General features: G+C 40.4%; 1 pseudogene; it reads right to left on the bottom strand.

Annotated features, from left to right (window-relative positions):
- Window positions 1-7,426: 7,426 nt before the first annotated feature.
- LOC129536488 (bone morphogenetic protein receptor type-1A pseudogene) lies at window positions 7,427-9,112 on the bottom strand (annotated as a pseudogene).
- Window positions 9,113-24,865: the final 15,753 nt, after the last annotated feature.

Below are 24,865 nucleotides of genomic sequence, written 5' to 3' on the forward strand. Positions count from 1 at the left end.
AAATGAAAATGGAGAGATCACAACCGACAACACAGAAATACAAAAGCTCTTACAAGACTACTATCAGCAATTATATGCCAAAAAATGGACTACTTGGAAGAAATGGACAAATTCTTAGAAAAGTACAACTTTCCAAAACTGAACCAGGAAGAAATAGAAACTCTTAATAGACCCATCACAAGCACGGAAATTGAAACTGTAATCAGAAATCTTCCAGCAAACAAAAGCCCAGGTCCAGACGGATTCACAGCTGAATTTTAACAAAAATTTAGAGAAGAGCTAACACCTATTCTGCTCAAACTCTTCCAGAAAATTGCCAAGGAAGGGAAACTTCCAAACTCATTCTATGAGGCCACCCAAAACCCTATTTCCAAAACCTGGTAAAGATCCCACAAAAAAAGAAAATTACAGGCCAATATCACTGATGAACATAGACGCAAAAATCCTTAACAAAATTCTAGCAGTCAGAATCCAACAACTTATTAAAAATATCATACATCATGACCAAGTGGGCTTTATCCCAGGAATGCAAGGATTCTTCAATATCTGCAAATCAATCAGTGTAATACACCGCATTAACAAATTGAAAGATAAAAGCCATGTGATTATCTCAAGAGATGCAGAAAAAGCCTTTGGCAAAATTCAACATCCATTTATGATAAAAGCCCTCCAGACAGCAGGAATAGAGGGAACATACTCCAACATAATTAAAGCTATATATTACAAACCTACAGCAAACATTATCCTCAATGGTGAAAAACTTAAAGCATTTCCCCTAAAGTCAGGAAAAAGACAAGTGTGCCCACTCTCACCACTACTATTCAACATAGTTTTGGAAGTTTTGTCCACAGCAATCAGAGAAGAAAAAGACATAAAAGGAAACCATTTCGGAAAAGAAGTAAAACTCTCACTGTTTGCAGATGACATGATCCTCTACACAGAAAACCCTAAAGACTCTACTAGAAAATCACTAGAGCTAATCAAGAAATAGAGTAAAGTTGCAGGATATAAAATCAACACACAGAAAACCCTTGAATTCCTATACACTAATAATGAGAAAATAGAGAAATTAAGGAAACAATTCCATTCAACATTGCAACGAAAAGAATAAAATACTTAGAAATATATCAACCTAAAGAAACAAAAGACCTATATATAGAAAACTATAAAACACTGATAAAAGAAATCAGAGAGGACACTAATAGATGGAGAAAAATACCGGGTTCATGGATTGGGAGAATCAATATAGTGAAAATGAGTATAATACCGAAAGCAATCTATAGATTCAAAGCAATCTTTATCAAGCTACCAACGGTATTTTTCACAGGGCTAGAATGAATAATTTCACAATTTGTATGGAAATACAAGAAACCTCAAATAGCCAAAGCAATCTTGAGAAAGAAGAATGGACCTGGAAAAATCAACCTGCCTGACTTCAGGCTCTACTACAAAGCCACAATCATCAAAATAGTATGGTACTGGCACAAAGACAGAAATATAGATCAGTGGAACAAAATAGAAAGCCCAGAGATAAATCCACGCACCTATGGACACCTTCAGAGAAGGCAATGGCAGCCCGCTCCAGTACTCTTGCCTGGAGAATCCCATGGACAGAGAAGACTGGTAGGCTGCAGTCCATAGTGTCGCAAAGAGTCAGACATGACTGAGCGAGTTCACTTTCACTTTTCACTTTCATGCATTGGAGAAGGCAATAGCAACCCACTCCAGTGTTCTTGCCTGGAGAATCCCAGGGACGGCGGAGCCTGGTGGGCTGCCGTCTATGGGGTCGCACAGAGTTGGACATGACTGAAGCGACTTAGCAGCAGCAGCATGGACACCTTATCTTTGACAAAGGAGGCAAGAATATAAAATGGAGAAAAGACAGTCTCTTTAACAAGTGGTGCTGGGAAAACTGGTCAGCCACTTGTAAAAGAATGAAACTAGAACACTTCCTAACACCATACACAAAAATAAACTCAAGATGGATTCGAGAGCTAAATGTAAGACCAGAAACTATAAAACTCCTAGAGGAAAACATAGGCAAAACACTCTCCGACATAAATCACAGCAGGATCCTCCAAGACCCACCTCCCAGAATATTGGAAATAAAAGCAAATATAAACAAATAGGACCTAATTAAAATCAAAAGCTTCTGCACAACAAAGGAAACTATAAGCAAGGTGAAAAGACAGCCTTCAGAATGGGAGAAAATAATAGCAAATGAAACAACTGACAAACAATTAATCTCCAAAATATACAAACACCTCCTGCAGCTCAATTCCAGAAAAATAAATGACCCAATCAAAAAATGGGCCAAAGACAGACATTTCTCCAAAGAAGACATACAGAGGGCTAACAAACACATGAAAAGATGCTCAACATCCCTCATAATCAGAGAAATGCAAATGAAAACCACAATGTGATACCATTTCACACCAGTCAGATTGGCTGCTATCCAAAGTCTACATGCAATAAATGCTGGAGAGGGTATGGAGAGAAGGGAACCCTCTTACACTGTTGGTGGGAATGCAAACTAGTACAGCCACTATGGAGAACAGTGTGGAGATTCCTTAAATAACTGGAAATAGAAGTGCCATACGACCCAGCAATCCCACTGCTGGGCATACACATGGAGGAAACCAGAATTGAAAGAGACACACATATTCCAATGTCCATCACAGCACTGTTTGTAATAGCCAGGACCTGGAAGCAACCTAGATGTCCATCAGCAGACTAATGGATAAGAAAGCTGTGGTACATATACACAATGGAGTATTTACTCAGTCATTATAAAAAATTCATTTGAATCAGTTCTAATGAGGTGGATGAAACTGGAGCCTATTATACAGAGTGAAGTAAGCCAGAAAGAAAAATACCAATACAGTATACTAAAGCATATATGTGGAATTTAGAAAGATGGTAATGATAACCCTGTATCCGAGATAGCAAAAGAGAAATAGATGTATAGAACAGTCTTTTGGACTCTGTGGGAAAGGGTGAGGGTGGGATGATTTGGGAGAATGGCATTGAAACATGTATATTATCATATGTGAAACGAATCCCCAGTCCAGATTCGAAGCATGATGCAAGATGCTTGGGTCTGGTGCACTGGGATGACCCAGAGGGATGGTATGGGGAAGGAGGTGGGAGGGGTGTTCAGGATGGGGAACATATGTACACCTGTGGTGGATTCAAGTCAATGTATGGCAAGACCAATACAATATTGTAAAGTAATTAGCCTCTAATTAAAATAAATTTATATTTAAAAATAAAATAAAATCAAAAAAGAAAAAGGAAATATCAGTTCTTCAGTGCTCAGCCTTCTTTTTGGCCCGACTCTCTCAGCTGTATATTAATACCAAAAAAGCAATAGCTTTGAGTATATGGATTTTTCGGGCAAATAACGTCTCTGCTTTTTAATACTCAGTCTAGGTTACGATTATACAGTGGAAGTGAGAAATAGATTTAAGGGACTAGATCTGATAGATAGAGTACCTGATTAACTATGGCTGGAGGTTCATGACATTGTACAGGAGACAGGGACCAAGACCATCCGCATGGAAAAGAAATGAGAAAAGCAAAATGGCTGTCAGAGGAGGCCTTACAGTTCAGTTCAGTCGTTCAGTCGTGTCCGACTCTCTGCGACCCCATGAATCACAGCACGCCAGGCCTCCCTGTCCATCAACAAATCCCAGAGTTCACTCAAACTCTTGGCCACAGAGTCGGTGATGCCATCCAGCCATCTCATTCTCGGTCGTCCCCTTCTCCTCCCACACCCAACCTTTCCCAGCATCAGAGTCTTTTCCAGTGAGTCAACTCGTCGCATGAGGTGGCCAAAGTATTGCAGTTTCAGCTTTAGCATCAGTCCTTCCGATGAACACCCAGGATTGATCTCCTTTAGAATGGGCTGGTTGGATCTCCTTGCAGTACGAGGGACTCTCAAGGGTCTTCTCCAACACCACACTTCAGAAAAATCAATTCTTCGGTGATCAGCTTTCTTCACAGTCCAACTCTCACATCCATACATGACCACGGGATAAACCATAGCCTTGACTAGACGGACCTTTGCTGGCAAAGTAATGTCTCTGCTTTTTAATATACTATCTAGGTTTGTCATAACTTTCCTTCCAAGGAGTAAGCGTCTTTTATTTATTTATCTTTTTTTTGGTTACAAAATATTTTTATTGAACATGTTTCTACAGTTTGTTCTTGATATAATTTTTAATAGATTAATTTAATTAAAAAATTATAATGGTCATATATTACCTGGAATTTTTGCTTCCACATAATATTTTAACATTTCTAAGAATAGGTTGGCTTGAAGCTCAACATTCAGAAAACAAAGATCATGGCATCTGGTCCCATCACTTCATGGGAAATAGATGGAAAAACAGTGGAAACAGTGTCAGACTTTGTTTTTTTGGGCTCCAAAATCACTGCAGATGCTGATTGCAGCCATGAAATTAAAAGACGCTTGCTCCTTGGAAGGAAAGTTATGACCAACCTTGATAGTATATTAAAAAGCAGAGACATTACTTTGCCAACCAAGGTCCGTCTAGTCAAGGCAATGGTTTTTCCCATGGTCATGTATGGATGTGAGAGTTGGACTGTGAAGAAGGCTGACCGCTGAAGAATCGATGCTTTTGAACTGTGGTGTTGGAGAAGACTCTTGAGAGTCCCTTATACTGCAAGGAGATCCAACCAGTCCATTCTAGAGGAGATCAATTCTGGATGTTCATTGGAGGGACTGATGCTAAAGCTGAAACTGCAATACTTTGGCCACCTCATGCGACGAGTTGACTCACTGGAAAAGACTCTGATGCTGGGAAAGGTTGGGGGCGGGAGGAGAAGGGGACGACAGAGAATGAGATGGCTGGATGGCATCACCGACTCTGTGGACATGAGTTTGAGTGAACTCCGGGAGTTGGTGATGGACAGGGAGGCCTGGCGTGCTGTGATTCATGGGGTCGCGGAGAGTCGGACACGACTGAGCGACTGAACTGAACTGAACTGAAGAATAGTTTGCCTTTCTTTACATTTTCCTTTATTAGGATGATGAATTATTTTCAAGATTTATCAGATCAGATCAGATCAGATCAGTCGCTCAGTCGTGTCCGACTCTCCGCGGAGAGAGTCAAGATTTATAGTTATCAAATAAAAAATAAATCAAGGTTAACTTTAACTAGATCAGAGCTCATAATTATTCTTAAATTACATGGCAAGTTAGATTAAAACACCTATATTTCTGAGTATACTGATGGGGAAAACATTCTCAAAGAGCAAGTTATTGGGTACTATCAATATATAAATTTACTTGGTGAACACTCCAAACTTTAGTTATGTTAGATGCAAACTATTAAACTTGGTCAAAACTGTTAAAGCAAATTTCAAATTTGTGAAATTTGACCAATATATAGAGTTTCATCCTTAACTGTCAATCACATTTTTGGTAATGGACAGATATGGGCTCTGATTCCTCCACTTTGAAGGTTTTTTTTTTACTATGTTGTTATAATAATCACATTTATTTTATGCTGTATTCAAGAAAATTCTCACTTTGTGCATCTATGAGTTGTTTGTTCAGAATAAGACAGAAATATTTAAAAGGCATTACAGAAATATAATAAGTAGATCAGAGTTACTCCTTGGGAAAACAAGGCATCCATGAAATATGTATTATATTCAAATATGTTACTGAATAACAGCTGTATGGTATAGATATAGGTACTGACTAGATATTGAATTTCTTGCCTGACTCTTCACTGTCTTCACAAACTTATGAAACCGAAATCATAAAACTAAAAATTATAAATGATTTAAGTGTCTAAAATAGTTGATGATAGATGTGTATTAACTCTAGAGATAGAAATTTCTAATTTGAGTATCCCTTCATAAACATTGACTCTAGATATAGAAATTTCTAATTGAGGATCCCTTCATAAACAGAACTGAGATGATGGCATCTTAATGAAAGTCTATACCTGAAGTTAAACAAAGTCCTAGATTTGATTTAGTATTTTGAATTAATTGTGAAGATTTTACATGTAGTTTCTACTTTATATATTTTTCTGATGATCTTTTAATTTTTTCCCTTAAGGATGGGATATGAGGTACACATGAGCTGGTTTCTATAGTATGAATGTATGTACATGTATAAAATATGGTTGTAAAGGAGCTGGTATTTTGCAAGTAAAGCATATTACACACAAAATATAAATAACTTCCCTTTTAAAAGTTACTGAGAATAAAGAATACAGAACATGGTTATAGGCACTTACACTGCTATCAAATTCATTAATTAGTATTTACTTCAATAAGAAATGTTTTCTTTAGAAGGTTCATGGCATTGGAAGCTCCAACTTCGGACAGAATGCTTTTCATGACAATAATAACAGTTAACAACAAAAAAAGTTTGTGGTGGGAGGAAAACAGTCCAAATTTATATACACTTTTAACTCCTTTTGGCCTTTATATTAACTTTAATGTTAAAAAATAAAGTTGGTGGAGAAGCTAGCTCACTTGCAAGGTAAATGGCTTTTATGCGATTGGCAAATCTCGGTCAGATAGCGCATTTTTAAAGCACAAAACCAATAGCCACCAATATCTTCCTGTGCATTCACAAATTCCGTTCCGTTCGGTCGCTCAGTCGTGTCCGACTCCTTGCGACCCCGTGGACTGTAGCCTACCAGGCTTCTCCGTCCTTGGGATTCTCCAGGCAAGAATACTGGAGTGGGTTACCGTTTCCTTCTCCAGGGGATCTTCCCGACCCAGGGATCGAACCCGGGTCTCCCGCATTTGAGGCAGACGCTTTAACCTCTGAGCCACCAGGGAATTATCTTCTTCTAATTCAAATGGCAGCAGAGGAACTCTGGTATGCACGTATGTACACAGACACACACACACCATCATCAAGGCATGACAAACTATCATAAACTAAGCAGTACTGTATCCCAAACAGATCATAATCCATAGGCTGTTTACAAAGGTAGAATACAAATAGATTAAATTTTTTTCAGGTAGAAGGCAAACATGTATATTTCTCCATCTCTGCTGAATTCATTTATCTTCTCAAGGCTTTCACAGAAAGCACCATTTTATGATCAGGTAATTCAGTACCCAGAGTTTGACTGGAGACTTATTAATCAGGATTGAAGTCTTGATGCAGTTCATAAAAATCCAATTAAAAAAAGGCATCAAAAATCACATTTAAAATAAAGTTGTCCATATATAAAGAATGAAGTGTTTAGAAGTTCCCAGCTTGTATTCTACAGAGTACTGAAAGGTTTAGTATTAGCAGCCTGTGAAGGTGTAGTGAGGAAAGAGTCTGAGAACCAAGTTAACATCCTCATTCTATTCTAATTCCACCCATTCCTTAGGTGAAAACAGTTCTTGCAGTCTAGAATTTCTCCTCATGATTTTTTATCTGTCAAATCTTTACATCTTGGAATTCAACCATCTTGGCAAGTGTCTTCTTGATTCTCAGAGCTGTAAGTCTGGAGGCTGGATTGTGAGCCCAGCATTCTAACATTAGCTTCAAAACTGCTCGTAGACATTCATCACTGTTCCATCTATTAGACACAATTGGCCGCAAACGTTTAACACACACAACCTCACGCATATCTTCATATGATGGATCATCGGGTACCATGCTATAATATGGCAATTGGTACTCTTCTACTATTCTTCCTGTGATACAACGATGAGCCATTTCCCAAATGATCAAGCCAAAGCTATAGATGTCAGCCATGATGTAGGGTTGGAAATGGTTTTTATTCAGGCTTTCATCTAGCACTTCTGGAGCCATGTAGCGTTTGGTACCCACCCTAGTATTCAAAGGGACATCAACTTCATTTGTGTCACTGTTGAACTTAACAGCAAGGCCCAGGTCAGCAATACAGCAACTTCCATTTTTCTTGATGAAGATGTTTTTGCTCTTTAGGTCTCGATGAGCAATTGCAGGCTTTCCTTGAGTGCCATAAATTTCTGTGTGAAGATGGCACAGACCACAGGCAGCCGAATAAGCCAATTTAAGCAGGGCTCTGGTGTCTAGTGTAGCACATTTCAGGAAATCATAGAGAGATCCGTTTTCATGGTAATCAGTAATCAAATAGAGCTGAGTCCAGGAACCTGTACCTTTAATGTCTGCTGCTATAAAACCAAGTATGTTTTCATGGTGCATTAGCACAGTTTGATAGATTTCTGTTTCTCGAAACCAGCTAGATTCTTCAGTGATAAAAAACACTTTGACTGCCACTTTCTCACCACGACATTTACCCATCCACACTTCTCCATGTCGGCCTTTACCAACTTGCCGAACCATCTGAATCTGTTTGGCAATAGTTCGCTGAACCAATAAGGGTAGTCCAGATCCACTACCAGAACTTTGTGACTGGTCAATAAGGTCTTTTAATGATTCTCCAACTGGAATAAATGCTTCATCTTGTTCCAGATCACGATTGTAATGGCGTCTGCTTGAGATGCTCTTGCAATAATGTTTGTAACAAAAGCAGCTACAGAAAATGATCATAGCAATTATGCAGACAGCCATAGAAAAAAGCAAAGCCAGCCATCGAATGCTGCCATCGAAAAATGGACCTATAACAACAGGGGGCAGTGTAGGTTGCAAATACTGGTTACATAAGTTGGTCCGACAACATTCTATTGTCCGGCGTAGCGGGGCTTTTGGTGAATCCTTGCACTGAAAATCAGATCCTTCATATTTCATACACCCTGAAGCTAATGTGGTTTCTCCCTGGTCATCTTCTTCTATGATGGCAAAGCAATGCCCATTAGTTAAGCATGTGTTATTAATAGCATCATCTGGGCAGTGACCTGAGCAATAGCACTTTAAAAAAGGCAAGGTATCCTCTGGTGCTAAGGTTACTCCATTTTCTGACTTCTTCTGATCGGAGTCTGATTTCATCCCAGTACCATGGAGCATACTGTCTAGATTCTGCCCTTGAACATGAGAAATGACGAACAGATAGGCTCCCAATAACCTGATGTAAATGTATAGCTGAGTCATTGTTCAATTTTAATGTTTCCTGTACAGTGTTACCTTTAAAAACTGGTCTTGTATGGTCACTAATTTGAAAGACTTTTATTCAATCAGATTTTCTTGTAAAAGGCTCAATCACTTAACAATGACTCCAACTTCCACTGTTTTCTTCCTGACTCCTCAGAGATGTGGTTAGATAAACCTGTACTTCCAATTTTCTCCAAACAGCTTTGACCTATACTTCCATCTCATGAATTCCAAGACAGTATTAAACTGATGCATATTTTCATAAATCCGAACCATGGGGAACTCATCCTCCAGCTCTCGGCGCGGAGCGGGGCGGGCTCGGGGGTGAGGCAGGGGGCCCGGCTCGGCCTCCGCCCGGGGCATGCAGCGGCCCCAGCCCAGTCGCCCCTCGAGCGGCCGTACAGTCCCTGTCTCGCGCTGACGGACACGCCAGAGCCCGAGCCTTCCTGCCTGCCCTCCCCTCCCTCCTCCCTCCTCGCTCCTCCTTCGCCAAGTGTCAGCAGGCGGATTCCAATCTCGGCAGCCGCTGCCGCCACCGCTGCCGACACCGCTGCGGACACTCGCCGGGGAGGGCAGTAAGCGTCTTTTAATTTCATGGCTGCAATCAGCATCTGCAGTGATTTTGGAGCCCCCCCCCAAAAAAAAAATTAAGTCTGACACTGTTTCCACTGTTTCCCCATCTATTTCCCATGAAGTGATGGGACCAGATGCCATGATCTTTGTTTTCTGAATGTTGAGCTTCAAGCCAACATTTTCACTCTCCTCTTTCACTTTCATCAAGAGGCCTTTGAGTTCCTCTTCACTTTCTGCCATAAGGGTGGTGTCATCTGCATATCTGAGGTTATTGATATTTCTCCCAGCAATCTTGATTCCAGCTTGTGCTTCTACCAGCCCAGCGTTCCTCATGATGTACTCTGCATATAAGTTAAATAACCAAGGTGATAATATACAGCCTTGACGTACTCCTTTTCCTATTTGGAACCAGTCTGTTGTTCCATGTACAGTTCTGACTTTTGCTTCCTGACCTGCATGCAGGTTTCTCAAGAGGCAGGTCAGGTGGTCTGGGATTCCCATCTCTTTCAGAATGTTCCACAGTTTATTGTGATCCACACAGTCAAAGGCTTTGGCATAGTCAGTGAAGCAGAAAGAGATGTTTTTCTGGAATTCTCTTGCTTTCTCCATGATCCAGCGGATGTTGGCAATTTGATCTCTGGTGCCTCTGCCTTTTCTAAAACCTGCTTGAACATCTGGGAGTTCACAGTTCACATATTGCTGAAGCCTGGCTTGGAGAATTTTGAGCATGACTTTACTAGCGTGTGAGATGAGTGCAATTGTGCGGTAGTTTGAGCATTCTTTGGCATTACCTTTCTTTGGGATTGGAATGAAAACTGACCTTTTCCAGTCCTGAGGCCACTGCTGAGTTCTCCAAATTTGATGGTATATTGAGTGCAGCACTTTCACAGCATCGTCTTTCAAAATTTGAAATAGCTCACCTGGAATTCCATCACCTCCACTAGCTTTGTTTGTAGTGATGCTTTCTAAGGCCCACTTGACTTCACATTCCAAGATGTCTGGCTCTAGGTCAGTGATCACGTTACTGTGACTATCTTAGTCATGAAAATCTTTTTTGTACACTTCTTCTGCGTATTCTTGCCACCTCTTCTTAATATCTTCTGCTTCTGTTAGGTCCATACCATTTCTGTCCTTTATTGAGCCCATCTTTGCATGAAATGTTCCCTTGGAATCTCTAATTTTCTTGAAGAGATCTCTTGTTTTTCCTATTCTGTTGTTTTCCTCTATTTCTTTGCATTGATCGCTGAGGAAAGCTTTCTTATCACTCCTTGCTATTCTTTGGAACTCTGCATTCAGTTGCTTATATCTTTCCTTTTCTCCTTTGCTTTTCGCTTCTCTTCTTTTCACAGCTATTTGTAAGGCCTCCTCAGACAGCCATTTTGCTGTTTTGCATTTCTTTTCCATGGGGATGGTCTTGGTTGCCGTCTCCTGTACAATATCACGAACCTCCGTCCAGAGTTCATCAGGCACTCTATCAATCAGATCTAGTCCCTTAAATCTATTTCTCACTTCCACTGTATAATCATAAGGGATTTGATTTAGGTCATATCTGAATGGTCTAGTGGTTTCCCCTACTTTCTTCAATTTCAGTCTGAATTTCCAAAAAAGGAGTTCATGATCTGAGCCACAGTCAGCTCCTGGTCTTGTTTTTGCCAACTGTATACAGCTTCTCCATCTTTGGTTGCAAAGAATATAATCAATCTGATTTTGGTGTTGACCATCTGGTGATGTCCATGTGTAGAGTCTTCTCTTGTGTTGTTGGAAAAGGGTGTTTGCTATGACCAGTGCATTCTCTTGACAAAACTCTATGATCCTTTGCCCTGCTTCATTCCGTGCTCCAAGACCAAATTTGCCTGTTACTCCACGGCTGTGAGGAGCTACCCCACTCCTGAGGCCAGGGCTGGCAGCTGAGAGGAGCTACCCCCACGTCTGCGCAGGCACAGGAGGGCCGAGAGGAGCTACTCCACGTTCAAGGTCAGGGGGGCGGCCTTGAGGAGATACCCCTCATCCAAGGTAAGGTGCAGCGGCTGCACTTTCTTGGAGCAGCTGTGAAGAGATATCCCACACCCAAGGTAAGAGAAACCCAAATAAGACGGTAGGCATTGTGAGGGGGCATCAGAGGGCCGACACACTAAAATCATAATCACAGGAAACTAATTGATCTGATCACATGGACCACAGCCGAAATGTGGAGAAGGGAATGGCAAACCACTTCAGTATACTTGCCTTGAGAACCCCATGAACAGTATCAAACGGCAAAATGATAGGATACTGAATGAGGAATTCCCCAGGTCGGTAGTTGTCCAGTGCTACTGAAGATAAGTGGAGAAGTAACTGTAGAACGAATGAAGGGATGGAGCAAAAGCAAAACCAATACGCAGTTGTGGATGTGACCGGTGATAAAAGCAAGGTCCAGTACTGTAAAGAGCAATATTGCATAGGAACCTGGAATGTTAGGTCCATGAATCAAGGCAAATTGGAAGTGGTCAAACAGGAGATGACCAGAGTGAACATAAACATTCTAGGAATCAGTGAATTAAAATGGACTGGAATGGGTGAATTTAACTCAGATGACCATTATATCTACTACTGTGGGCAGGAATCCCTTAGAACAAATGGAGTAGCCATCATGGTCAACAAAAGAGTCCGAAATGCAGTACTGGGATGCAATCTTAAAAACGACAGAATGATTTCTGTTCATTTCCAAGGCAAACCATTCAATATTACAGTAATCCAAGTCTATGCCCCAAAGAGTAACGCTGAAGAAGTTGAAGTTGAATGGTTCTATGAAGACCTACAAGACCTTTTAGAACTAACACCCAGAAAAGATGTCCTTTTCATTATAAGGGACTGGAATGCAAAAGTAGGAAGTCAAGAAACACCTGGAGTAATAGGAAAACTTGGTCTTGGAGGCCTTACAAATAGCTGTGAAAAGAAGAGAATTAGAAGCAAAGGAGGGAAGGAGTAGAAGATGGCGGAGGAATAGGATGGGGCGACCACTTTCTCCCCCACAAAATCAGCAAAAGAACATTTGAACGCTGAGTAAATCCCACAAAACAACTTCTGAATACCAGCAGAAGACATCAGGCACCCAGAAAAGCAGCCCATATTCTTCAAAAAGAGGTAGCAAATAGTATAAAAGATAAAAAGAGAGGCAAAAGAGGGAGGGATGGAGCTCCGTCCTGGGAAGGGGGTGCCTAAAAAAAAGAGAGAGAGAGAAGTTTCCAAACACCTGGAAACACTCACCGGCGAGTCTGTGGCGAGCCTTGGAACCTCAGAGGGCCACATAACCAGGATAAAAGAAGAAATAAATAATTAAAACCCACAGACTAAGTGCCCAGAGGAAACTCTCAGCAGAGAAGCAGCATAGACGCCCTCACCCACCACTAGCAAGTGGGGGCTGGGCAGGGAGGTGCGGCAGAAGCATTTAGAGAAAGGACCGGGCCTGAATGCCCTGAGGGCAATCTGAGGGCGCTCATGGGAGATAGCTAAGCAGACTGTGCAGCTAAAAGGCGAAAAGCCTGAGAAAAGGTGAAAAGCCCCAACCTAAGACTCTGCCAACCATGCTCACAGAACAAAGGACTGAGAAGAGCGAGCTGGCTGCGGGCGCCCCATCCCCACCCCCCACTGCGACAGGCAGGGGAGGGCGGCCAGCACCAGAAGAGGCAACCACGGCCTCAGAGAGGCTTCCCATACCAAGCTGCAGGCAGGCTTCATTGCTAACCAAGACTTCTTGGGTTCAGGCCGGTCGATATCTGCCTGAGAAGGTGAGCCTGTTGTACACCCAGAAAACTGAGTGGCTCGAACCGGGGAGGTGATAAGTCGCAGCGACCGCGCTCGACAAACGCCTGGTCACCTGAGCTGCTCGGACCGGAGAAGGCACAAAACGTAGCCCCAACCAAGTCTGCGCCTTTGTGGAGTACCTGAGTACCTGAACCTGAGCTGCTCAGACCTGGGAAGTGCATGCAACCCAGTGCAAGCTGCAGACAGCTCCTGGCAGAGCAACCTAGAGCCTGAGCAGCATAAACAGGGAAAGCACACACGCCATGAGCGGGGGCAATCCCAGTGTAGCCGAGACACCACGCGCACTCCCCACAGATGCCAGTGATATTTGTTAGCAGCGTTCCTCCCTCCCCACAGCAGGACTGAACAGGTGAGCCAAAAAAAAGTGTCCACCACCGCCCCCTGGTGTCAGGATGGGAATTAGACACTGTAGAGACAGCAAACAGAAGAGCTTTAACAGAAGGAACTGCCTTGGAAGTATCAGATGGAGAAGTCTTGAGCCTGTTGAAAGAATAAGACTGAAAATCAGAGGCAGAGGCTTAAGTCCAAATCCTGAGAATACCAGAGATCTCCTGTTCCAGGGAACATTAATTCATAGGTGCCCATCAAATGCCTCCATACATACACTGAAACCAGGCACCACCCAAGGGTCAACAAGTTTCAGTGAAAGACAAAGCACAAAAATTCTCCAGCAACACAGGAGAATAGCCATGAGCTTCAATATACAGGCTGCCTAAAGCCACTCCAAACCCACTGACATCTTAAACTCATTACTGGACACTTCATTGCACTCCAGAGAGAAGAAATCCAGCTCCACCCACCAGAACACCGACACAAGCTTCCCTAGCCAGGGAACCTTGACAAGTCACCCGTATAACCTCACACACAATGAGGTAACTACATAATAAAGAGAACTCCACAAACTGGCAGAAGATGGAAAGGCCACCCCAAGCACAGCAATATAAGCAAGATGAAGAGGCAGAGAAATACCCAGCAAGTACAGGAACAGGATAAATGCCCACCAACACAAACAAAAGAGGAAGATATAGGGAACCTACCTGATAAAGAATTTTGAATTTTAATTGTGAAAATGACTCAAAATCTTGAAAGCAAAATGGAGTTACAGATAAAAATGGAGAAAAGGATTGAGAAGATGCAACAAATGTTTAATAAGGAATTAGAGGAAATAAAAACGAGTCAATATACAATGAATAAGGCAATAGATGAGATCAGAACACTCTCGAGGGAACAAACAGTAGAATAAAGGAGGCAGAAGACAGGATAAGTGAGCCAGAAGATAGAATTGTAGAAATAAATGAAACAGAGACGGAAAAAGAAAAACGAATTAAAAGAAATGAGGACAATATTAGAGACCCCCGGGACAATGTTAAACACCCCAACATTCGAATCATAGGAGTCCAAGAAGAAGAAGACAAAAAGAAAGACCATGAGAGAATACTTGAGGAGATAATAGTTGAAAATTTCCCTAAAATGGGGAAGGAAATAATCACCCAAGTCCAAGAAACCCAGAGAATCCCTAATAGGATAAACCCAAGGCGAAATACTCCAAGACACATATTAATCAAATTAACAAAGATCAAACAAAAAGAACAAATATTAAAAGCAGCAAGGGAAAAGCAACAAATAACACACAAGAGGATACCCATAAGGATAACAGCTGATCTTTCAACAGAAACTCTTCAGGCCAGAAAGGAATGGCAAGACATACTTAAAGTGATGAAAGAAAGTAACCTACAGCCCAGATTACTATACCCAGCAGGATCTCATTCAAATATGAAGGAGAAATCAAAAGCTTTACAGGCAAGCAAAAGCTGAGAGAATTCAGCATCACCAAACCAGCTCTCCAAGAAATACTAAAGGATCTTCTCTAGACAGGAAACACAGAAAGGGTATATAAACTTGAACCCAAAACAATAAAGAAACTGTCAACGGGATCATATTTATCTATAATCACCTTAAACGTAAATGGGTTGAATGCCCCAACCAAAAGACAAAGGCTGGCTGAATGGTTACAAAAACAAGCCCACTTATAGGTTGTCTACAAGAGACCCACGACAAAACGAGGGACACACACAGACTGAAAATGAAGGGCTGGAAAAAGACTTTCCACGCAAATAGAGACCAAAAGAAAGCAGGAGTAGCAATACTCATATCAGATAAAATAGACTTTAAAACAAAGGCTGTGAAAAGAGACAAAAAAGGAAACTACATAATAATCAAAGGATCAATCCAAGAAGAAGATATAAAAATTACAAATATTTATGCATCCAACATAGGATCATCACAATATGTAAGTCAATAACTAACAAGTATGAAAGGGGAAATTAACAACAACACAATAATTGTGGGAGACTTTAATACCCCACTCACACCTATGGATAGATCAACTAAACAGAAAATTAATAAGGAAACACAAACTTTAAATGGTACAATAGACCAGTTAGACCTAATAGATCTCTATAGGACATTTCACCCCAAAAGAATGAATTTCAACTTTTTCTCAAGTGCACACGGAACCTTTTCCAGAATAGATCACATCCTGGGCCATAAATCCAGCCTTGGTAAATTCAAAAAAATTGAAGTCATTCCAAGCATCTTTTCTGACCACAATGCAGTAAGATTAGATCTCAATTACAGGAGAAAAACTATTAAAAATTCGAACATGTGGAGGCTGAACAACATGCTGCTGAATATTGAACAAATCATAGAAGAAATCAAAAGAGAAATCAAAATATGCATAGAAATGAATGAAAATGAAAACACAACCCAAAACCTGTGGGACACTGTAAAAGTGGTGCTAAGGGGAAGGTTCATAGCAATAAAGGCACACCTCAAGAAACAAGAAAAAAGTCAACTAAATAACCTATATCTACATCTAAAGAAACTAGAAAATGAAGAAATGAAGAACCCCAGGGTTAGTAGAAGGAAAGAAATCGTAAAAATTAGGGCAGAGATAAATGCAAAAGAAACAAAAGAGACCATAGCAAAAATCAACAAAGTCAAAAGTTGGTTCTTTGAGAAGTTAAATAAAATTGACAAACCACTAGTCAGACATCTCAAGAAACAAAGGGAGAAGAACCAAATCAATAAAATAAGAAATGAAAATGGAGAGATCACAACTGACAGCACAGAAATACAAAGGATCATTAGAGAATACTATCAGCAATTATATGGCAATAAAATGAATAACTTGGAAGAAATGGACAAATTCTTAGAAAAGTACAACTTTCCAAAACCGAACCTGTAAGAAATAGAAAATCTTAAGAGACCCATCACAAGCACGGAAATAGACGCTGTAATCAGAAATCTTCCAGCAAACAAAAGCCCAGGTCCAGACGGCTTCACAGCTGAATTCTACCAAAAATTTAGAGAACTACACCTATTCTACTCAAACTCTTTCAGAAAATTGCTAAGGAAGGGAAACTTCCAAACTCATCCTGAGGCCACCATCACCCTAATCCCAAAACCTGGTAAAGATCCCACAAAAAAAGAAAACTACAGGCCAATATCACTGATGAACATAGATGCAAAAATCCTTAACAAAATTCTAACAATCAGAATCCAACAACATATTAAGAAGATCATACATCATGACCAAGCGGGCTTTATCCCAGGAATGCAAGGAGTCTTCAATATCTGCAAATCAATCAATGTAATACACCACATTAACAAACTGAAAAATAAAAATCATATGATTATCTCAATAGATGCAGAGAAAGCCTTTGACAAAATTCAACATCCATTTATGATCAAAACCCTCCAGAAAGTGGGTATAAAAGGGACGTACCTCAACAAAATAAGAGCTATATATGACAAACCCACAGCAAACATTATCCTCAATGGTGAAAAACTGAAAGCATTTCCCCTAAAGTCAGGAACAAGACAAGGATGCCCACTCGCACCACTACTATTCAACATAGTTCTGGAAGTTTTGGCTACAGCAACCAGAGCGGAAAAAGACAAAAAAGGAATCCAAATTTGAAAAGAAGAAGTAAAACTTTCACTGTTCGCTGATGATATGATCCTCTACACAGAAAATCCTAAAGACTCTACCAGAAAACTACTAGAGCTAATCAATGAATACAGTAAAGTTTCAGGATATAAAATCAACACACAGAAATCCCTTGCATTCCTATACACTAATAATGAGAAAATAGAAATAGAAATTAAGGAAACAATTCCATTCACTGTTGCAGCGAAGAGAATAAAATACTTAGGAATATATCTACCTAAAGAAACAGAAGGCTTGTACATAGAAAACTATGAAACACTGGTGAAAGTAATCAAAGAGGACTGATAGATGGAGAAATATATCGTGTTCTTGGAGTGGAAGATAAAATATTGTGAAAATGAGTATACTACCCAAAGTAATTTATACATTCAATGCAATCCCTATCAAGCTACCAACGATATTTTTCACAGAGGTAGAAAAAATAATCTCACAATTTCGATGGAAATACAAAAAACCTCAAATAGCCAAAGCAATCTTGAGGAAGAAGAATGGAACTGGGGGAATTAACCTGCCGGACTTCAGGAACTACTACAATGCCACAGTCATCAAGACAGTATGGTACTGGCATAAAGACAGAAATATAGATCAATGGAACAAAATAGAAAGCCCAGAGATAAATCCACGCACCTATGGACACCTTATCTTTGATAAAGGAGGCAAGAATATAAAATGGAGAAAAGACAGTCTCTTTAACAAGTGGTGCTGGGAAAACTGGTCAGCCACTTGTAAAAGAATGAAATAGAACACTTCCTAACACCATACACAAAAATAAACTCAAGATGGATTCGAGAGCTAAATGTAAGACCAGAAACTATAAAACTCCTAGAGGAAAACATAGGCAAAACACTCTCCGACATAAATCACAGCAGGATCCTCCAAGACCCACCTCCCAGAATATTGGAAATAAAAGCAAATATAAACAAATAGGACCTAATTAAAATCAAAAGCTTCTGCACAGCAAAGGAAACTATAAGCAAGGTGAAAAGACAGCCTTCAGAATGGGAGAAAATAATAGCAAATGAAACAACTGACGAAGAATTAATCTCCAAAATATACAAACACCTCCTGCAGCTCAATTCCAGAAAAATAAACGACCCAATCAAAAAATGGTCCAAAGAACTGAACAAACATTTCTCCAAAGAAGACATACAGAGGGCTAACAAACACATGAAAAAATGCTCAACATCCCTCATAATCAGAGAAATGCAAATGAAAACCACAATGTGATACCATTTCACACCAGTCAGAATGGCTAATATCCAAAAATCTACATGCAATAAATGCTGGAGACAGTGTGGAGAAAAGGGAACCCTCTTACACTGTTGGTGGGAATGCAAACTAGTACAGCCACTATGGAGAACAGTGTGGAGATTCCTCAAAAAACTGGAAATAGAACTTCCATATGATCCAGCAATCCCACTGCTGGACATACACACCGAGGAAACCAGAATTGAAAGAGACACATGTACTCCAAAGTTCATTGCAGCATTGTTTATAATAGCGAGGACATGGAAGCAACCTAGATGTCCATCAGCAGACGAATGGATAAGAAAGCTTTGGTACATATACACAATGTAGTATTTTTCAGCCATCAAAAAGAATGCATTTGAATCAGTTCTAATGAGGTGAATGAAATTAGAGCCTATTATATAAGTGAAGTAAGCCAGAAAGAAAAACATCAATATAGTATACTAACACATATATATGGAATTTAGAATGATGATAACTTTAACCCTGTATACGAGACAGCAAAAGAGACACAGATGTATAGAACAGTCTTTGGGACTCTGTGGGAGAGGGTGAAGATCGGATGATTTGGGAGAATGGCATTGAAACATGTATATTATCATATGTGAAATGAATCACCAGTCCAGGTTCGACGTATGATACAGGATGCTTGGGGCTGTTGCATGGCGATGACATGGAGGGAGAATATGGGGAGGAGGGAGGTGGCAGGGGGGTTTAAGAAGGGGAACACATGTACATCAGGGGAAGATTCATGTCAATGTATGGCAAAACCAACCAATATATTATTGTAAAGTAATTAGCCTCCAATAAAATAAATAAATAAAAGCAAAGGAGAAAAGGAAAGATATAAGCATCTGAATGCAGAGTTCCAAAGAATAGCAAAGAGAGATAAGAAAGCCTTCCTCAGTGATCAATGCAAAGAAATAGAGGAAAACAACAGAATAGGAAAAACAAGAGATCTCTTCAAGAAAATTAGAGAATCCAAGGGAACATTTCATACAAAGATGGGCTCCATAGAGGACAGAATTGGTATAGACCTAACAGAAGCAGAAGATATTAAGAAGAGGTGGCAATAATGCACAGAAGAACTGTACAAAAATATCTTCATGACCAAGATAATCACGGTGGAGCCAGACATCCTGGAATGTGAAGTCAAGTGGGCCTTAGAAACCATCACTACGAACAAAGCTAGCAGAGGTGATGGAATTCCTATTGAGCTATTTCAAATCCTGAAAGATGATGCTGCACTCAATATGCCAGAAAATTCGGAAAACCAGCAGTGGCCACAGGACTGGAAAAGGTCAATCTTCATTCCAATCCCAAAGAAAGGCAATGCTAAAGAATGATCAAACTACCACACAATTGCACTCATCTCACACGTTAGTAACTTCATGCTCAAAATTCTCCAAGCCAGATTTCAGCAATACGGGAACTATGAACTTCCAAGATGTTCAAGCTGGTTTTAGAAAAGGCAAAGGAACCAGAGAACAAAATGCCAACATCCGCTGGATCATGGAGAAAGCAAGAGAGTTCCAGAAAAACATCTATTTCTGCTTGATTGACTATGCAAAGCCTTTGACTGTGTGGATCACAATAAACTGTGGAAAATTCTGAAAAAGATGGGAACACCAGACCACCTGACCTGCCTCTTGAGAAACCTGTATGCAGGTCAGGAAGCAACAGTTAGAACTGGACATGGAACAACAGACTGGTTCCAAATAGGAAAAGGAGTACGTCAAGGTTGTATATTGTCACCTTGCATATTTAACTTATATGCAGAGTACATCATGAGGAACGCTGGGCTGGAAGAAGCACAAGCTGGAATCAAGATTGCTGGGAGAAATATCAATAACCTCAGATATGCAGATGACACCACCCTTATGACAGAAAGTGAAGAGGAACTCAAAGGCCTCTTGATGAAAGTGAAAGAGGAGAGTGAAAATGTTGGCTTGAAGCTCAACATTCAGAAAACTAAGATCATGGCATCTGGTCCCATCACTTCATAGGAAATAGATGGGGAAACAGTGGAAACATTGTCAGACTTTATATTTTTGGGCTCCAAAATCACTGCGGATGCTGATTGCAGCCATGAAATTAAAAGATGTTTACTCCTTGGAAGGAAAGTTATGACCCACCTAGATAGCATGTTAAAAAGCAGAGACAATACTTTGCCAACCAAGGTCCATCTAGTCAAGGCTATGGTTTTTTCAGTGGTCATGTATGGATGTGAAAGTTAGACTGTGAAAAAGCTGATCACCGAAGAATTGATGCTTTAGAACTGTGGTGTTGGAGAAGACTGTTAAGAGTTCCATGGATTGCAAGGGGCTCCAACCAGTCCACTCTAAAGGAGATCAGTCCTAGGTGTTCATTGGAAGGACTGATGCTAAAACTGAAGCTCCAATACATTGGCCACCTCATGCGAAGTGTTGACTCACTGGAAAAGACTCTGATGCTGGGAGGGATTGGGGGCAGGAGGAGAAGGGGATGACAGAGGATGAGATGACTAGATGGCATCACCGACTCGATGGAGGTGAGTTTGAGTGAACTCTGGGAGTTGTTGATGGACAGGGAGGCCAGGCATGCTGTGATTCATGGGGTGGCAAAGAGTCGGACATGACTGATCGACTGAACTGGAGTGAACTAGGTTTGTAACAGCTTTACCTCCAAGGAGAAAGCATCTTTAATTTCATGTCTGCAGGCACCAGCCACAGTAATTTTGTAGCCCAAGAAGATAAAATCTGTCTCTACACTTTGCCCCCTTTCATTTGCCATGTGGTGATGGGACTGGATGTGATGATCTTTGTTTTTTGAATGTTGGATTTTAAGCCAGTTTTTCACTCTCTGCTTTCACCTTCATCCAGAGGTTCCTTAGTTCTCCATTTTCTTCTATTAAATTAGTATCATCTGCATATCTGAGGTTGTTGATATTTCTGCTGGCAATCTTGATTCCATCTTGTGCTTCAACCAGCCTAGCATTTCACATGATGTACTCTGCATTAGAAGTTTAATAAGCAGGGTGACAATATACAGCCTTGTAATACTCATTTCCCAATTTTGAACCAGTCCATCTGTTCCATGTATAGTTTTAGATGTTGCTTTTTGACCCTCACACAAGTTTCTCAATAGGCAGGTAAGGTGATCTGGTATTTCCATCTCTTTCAGAATTTTCCACAGTTTATTGTAATCCACACAGTTAAAGGCTATAGTATATGAAACAAGTAGATGTTCTCCTCGAATTCACTTGCTTCCTCTATCATCCAATGAATGTATCCAGCTTGTACATCTGGAAATTTTTGGTTCATATATGTTGAAGCCTAGCTTGAAGGATTTTGAGCATTACCTTGCTAGCATGTGAAATGAGTGCAATTGTACGGTAGTTTGAACGTTCTTTGGCATTGCCCTTCTTTGGGATTGAAATGAAAACTGACCTTTTCCCATCCTGTGGCCACTGCTGAGTTTTGCAAGTTTGTTGCCATTGGGATCAGCACTTTAACAGCATCATCATTTAGGATTTGAAATAACTCAGGTGGAATTCCATCACCTCCACTAGCTTTGTTTGTAGTAATCCTTTCTAAGGCCCACTTGGCTTCACACTCCAGGATGTCTGGCACTAGGTGAGTAACCAAACCATTGTGGGGATCTGGGTCATTAAGAGCTTTTTTGTATAGTTCTTCTGTGTATTCTTGCCACCTCTTCTTAATCTCTTCTGCTTCTATAGGTCCTCATTGATACCTTTCACCCTGTAGGACTCATCTTCAGTGTCATATTTTTTTGCTTTTTCATACCATTCATGGGTTCTTTAGGCAAAAATACTGAAGTGGTTTACCTTTCCTCCCTCCAATGGACCACATTTTGTCAGAACTCTATGTCAGAACTCTCCATCTGTTTTGGGTGGCTCTGCATGGTATGGCTCCGCTTCATTGAGTTATGCAAGTTCCTTATGCAAGACAAGGCTTTGATCCATGAAGGGCCATATAGTAAATGTCAGGGGCCTAAAAAACTGGTGTTATGGAGGTTGACCTGTATTCCTCAGGGTCTGCCTCTCCTCAAGGACTGAAGGTATCATTTGGAGCTCCTTTCTATCGCTAGGATGGATGCTTCCAATTCTAATTGATTTTTGCTCAAACAAACTCTTGAAAATCTTAATATTGTTCAGTTTATCTTTTAGCAGCTCTGGTGTCAGAAGAATGAACTGACCCAAAAGGACCTCAGCAGCACAAGCAAGGATACTTGGATGTCTGCTGAGTTTTTGAGCTCACTGCTCTCCCCCTTCTTCTGCAAGTGGTGAGCAAGTCCTTCTCAGGTTCTAGTTTTGCAGTTTTACATGAGATTTCATACTTTATTTTAGCATTTGTTTCTCTGGACTGGGGCCCCAAACTTGGCCAGAAAGAGACTAAATCTGACTTAGAAACTGGACTGGGCCTGGGATTGGACTGGGCCCAGCTTAGAAATTGGACTCGGCCCAGAGTCATACTGGGTCTTATTTAAATTGGACTGAATCCAGTGTGAGGCCTCAGGAGAATAAACTTTTGTTTTAATCCTGGAAAAATAAGCTACCCTTACCAAAAATAATCTTTATCTTGGCTGCCACAGGGTAGAAATTTTACCCCAGATTTTCTTATCATTTACGATGTTATCTAGAACAAATGTGATCTCAGTCAACTACTCATGATAAAGGGTAGAGGAAAAATGATTTTTCCTTCTCTAAAAATTTTTGGTGATCAGGATGGGACCCACTGGGACATCCTTCTTACTACAGAGCCTACAGACAGCAAAGGTAAGGGTTCTTACCAAAGTCAGCTCTCTCATCTCTATCTCCACCTGTGGTGCTTATTTAACAGAGCAAGGCTAAATTGCACTTTCTCCCTTCCTTTCCAAATTTAGATTGACAGGGAGCAAACATTTAAATGTATCAGATCTTTGAGTTGTAACTCTCAAATTTGCTTTCGAGTCCACATTCATTGTAGATCCCTTCTACCCCAAAGACAGTCATTTCCTTCTTGTTTGTCTCACTTTTGTCCTGAGAACTTGGCTTATCAAAAGCCAGGTTGGGATCCCCAAAAATTTTGACTGGGAAGGAATGTGGGTTACATTCCATGTGCAGCTGTGGTTTTATCCCTGTTGCCAGCTCTCAGCCCTTTCTTCCTTTTGCTTACCCTTGGGACTTGCTCTGAATCTTGGGAGGATAATGTCTTTTGCACTCTCTTTGGGGACTTCTCTTGTTCCCATGGGACTGTTCAATACTACCAGAAATATGTACTGTTTTTCCAGCTCAAACCTGACAATATACTTGGCAGGATTTTTTTTTTTTTTAAGTAGCTCTCTTGTAGGAAACTAACCAAATACAAAGCTGATTATAAGTACCTGATGGGAATTTGTTTTTAAGCCTTCTCCACTAAGCTAAATGAAACTTTGCACCAAGAGGGCAAGAAAAACTCTGAAGCCTTTGTGATGGACTTAACAAAATGCTCCAAAGACACAGAATTCTAAACTGAGAACATAGGAATCTTATAATTTATTTTCCTATTGAAGGATAATTGCTTTACAGAATTTTGTTGTTTTCTGTCAAACCTCAGCATGAATGAGCCATAGGTATACATATATCCCCTCCTTTTTGAACTTTCCTCCCCATCCCTCCCCTCTAGGTTGAAAACATAGGAATCTTTTGATTTCCATATTAGTTAAAGCTCTTCTCCCTGATGTAAAGAAGCAAATTGAGGATAATAAAGATGGATGGTGGGTTAACCTCCATAGTTCAAGTTGACACTCAATTCTTTGAGGAATTAAAGAAACCCATACTTATCATACAAACCAGGCCTTCATTATAACTGAAAAGGAGGCTCTAGAAAGAATTCAAAGCTGACTTGTCCGTTTTACCAATGCCCAAATGTACCCTTTTCATCTCAAAATGCTTGCAGATATTGTAAAAGTTCTGGACTTAAGGAACAAAAGTCCTTGGTGCAACTTCCATTCTTTCTTTGTGTCTATGACATATAAATATTCTATATAGTCTTCTCTGGGATACAAAGGAATTCTCATAAGAAGGAGAGAAAAAAGTCCTTTTTGATAATTAGGAGTAGGAAACATCTTAAAAGTCTCACTCACAAATATTAGTCAAAAGCTATCTGAGCAGATATCCTTAATTTATTCCATCTTCCAGAATCACAGTGGACCCGAATCTTCTTTTATAAACCACCGAATTT

Source organism: Moschus berezovskii, chromosome 20 (assembly GCF_049115385.1).
Source record: "Moschus berezovskii isolate FMDL1 chromosome 20, NW_MosBer_1.0, whole genome shotgun sequence".
Classification (NCBI taxonomy): Eukaryota; Metazoa; Chordata; class Mammalia; order Artiodactyla; family Moschidae; genus Moschus; species Moschus berezovskii.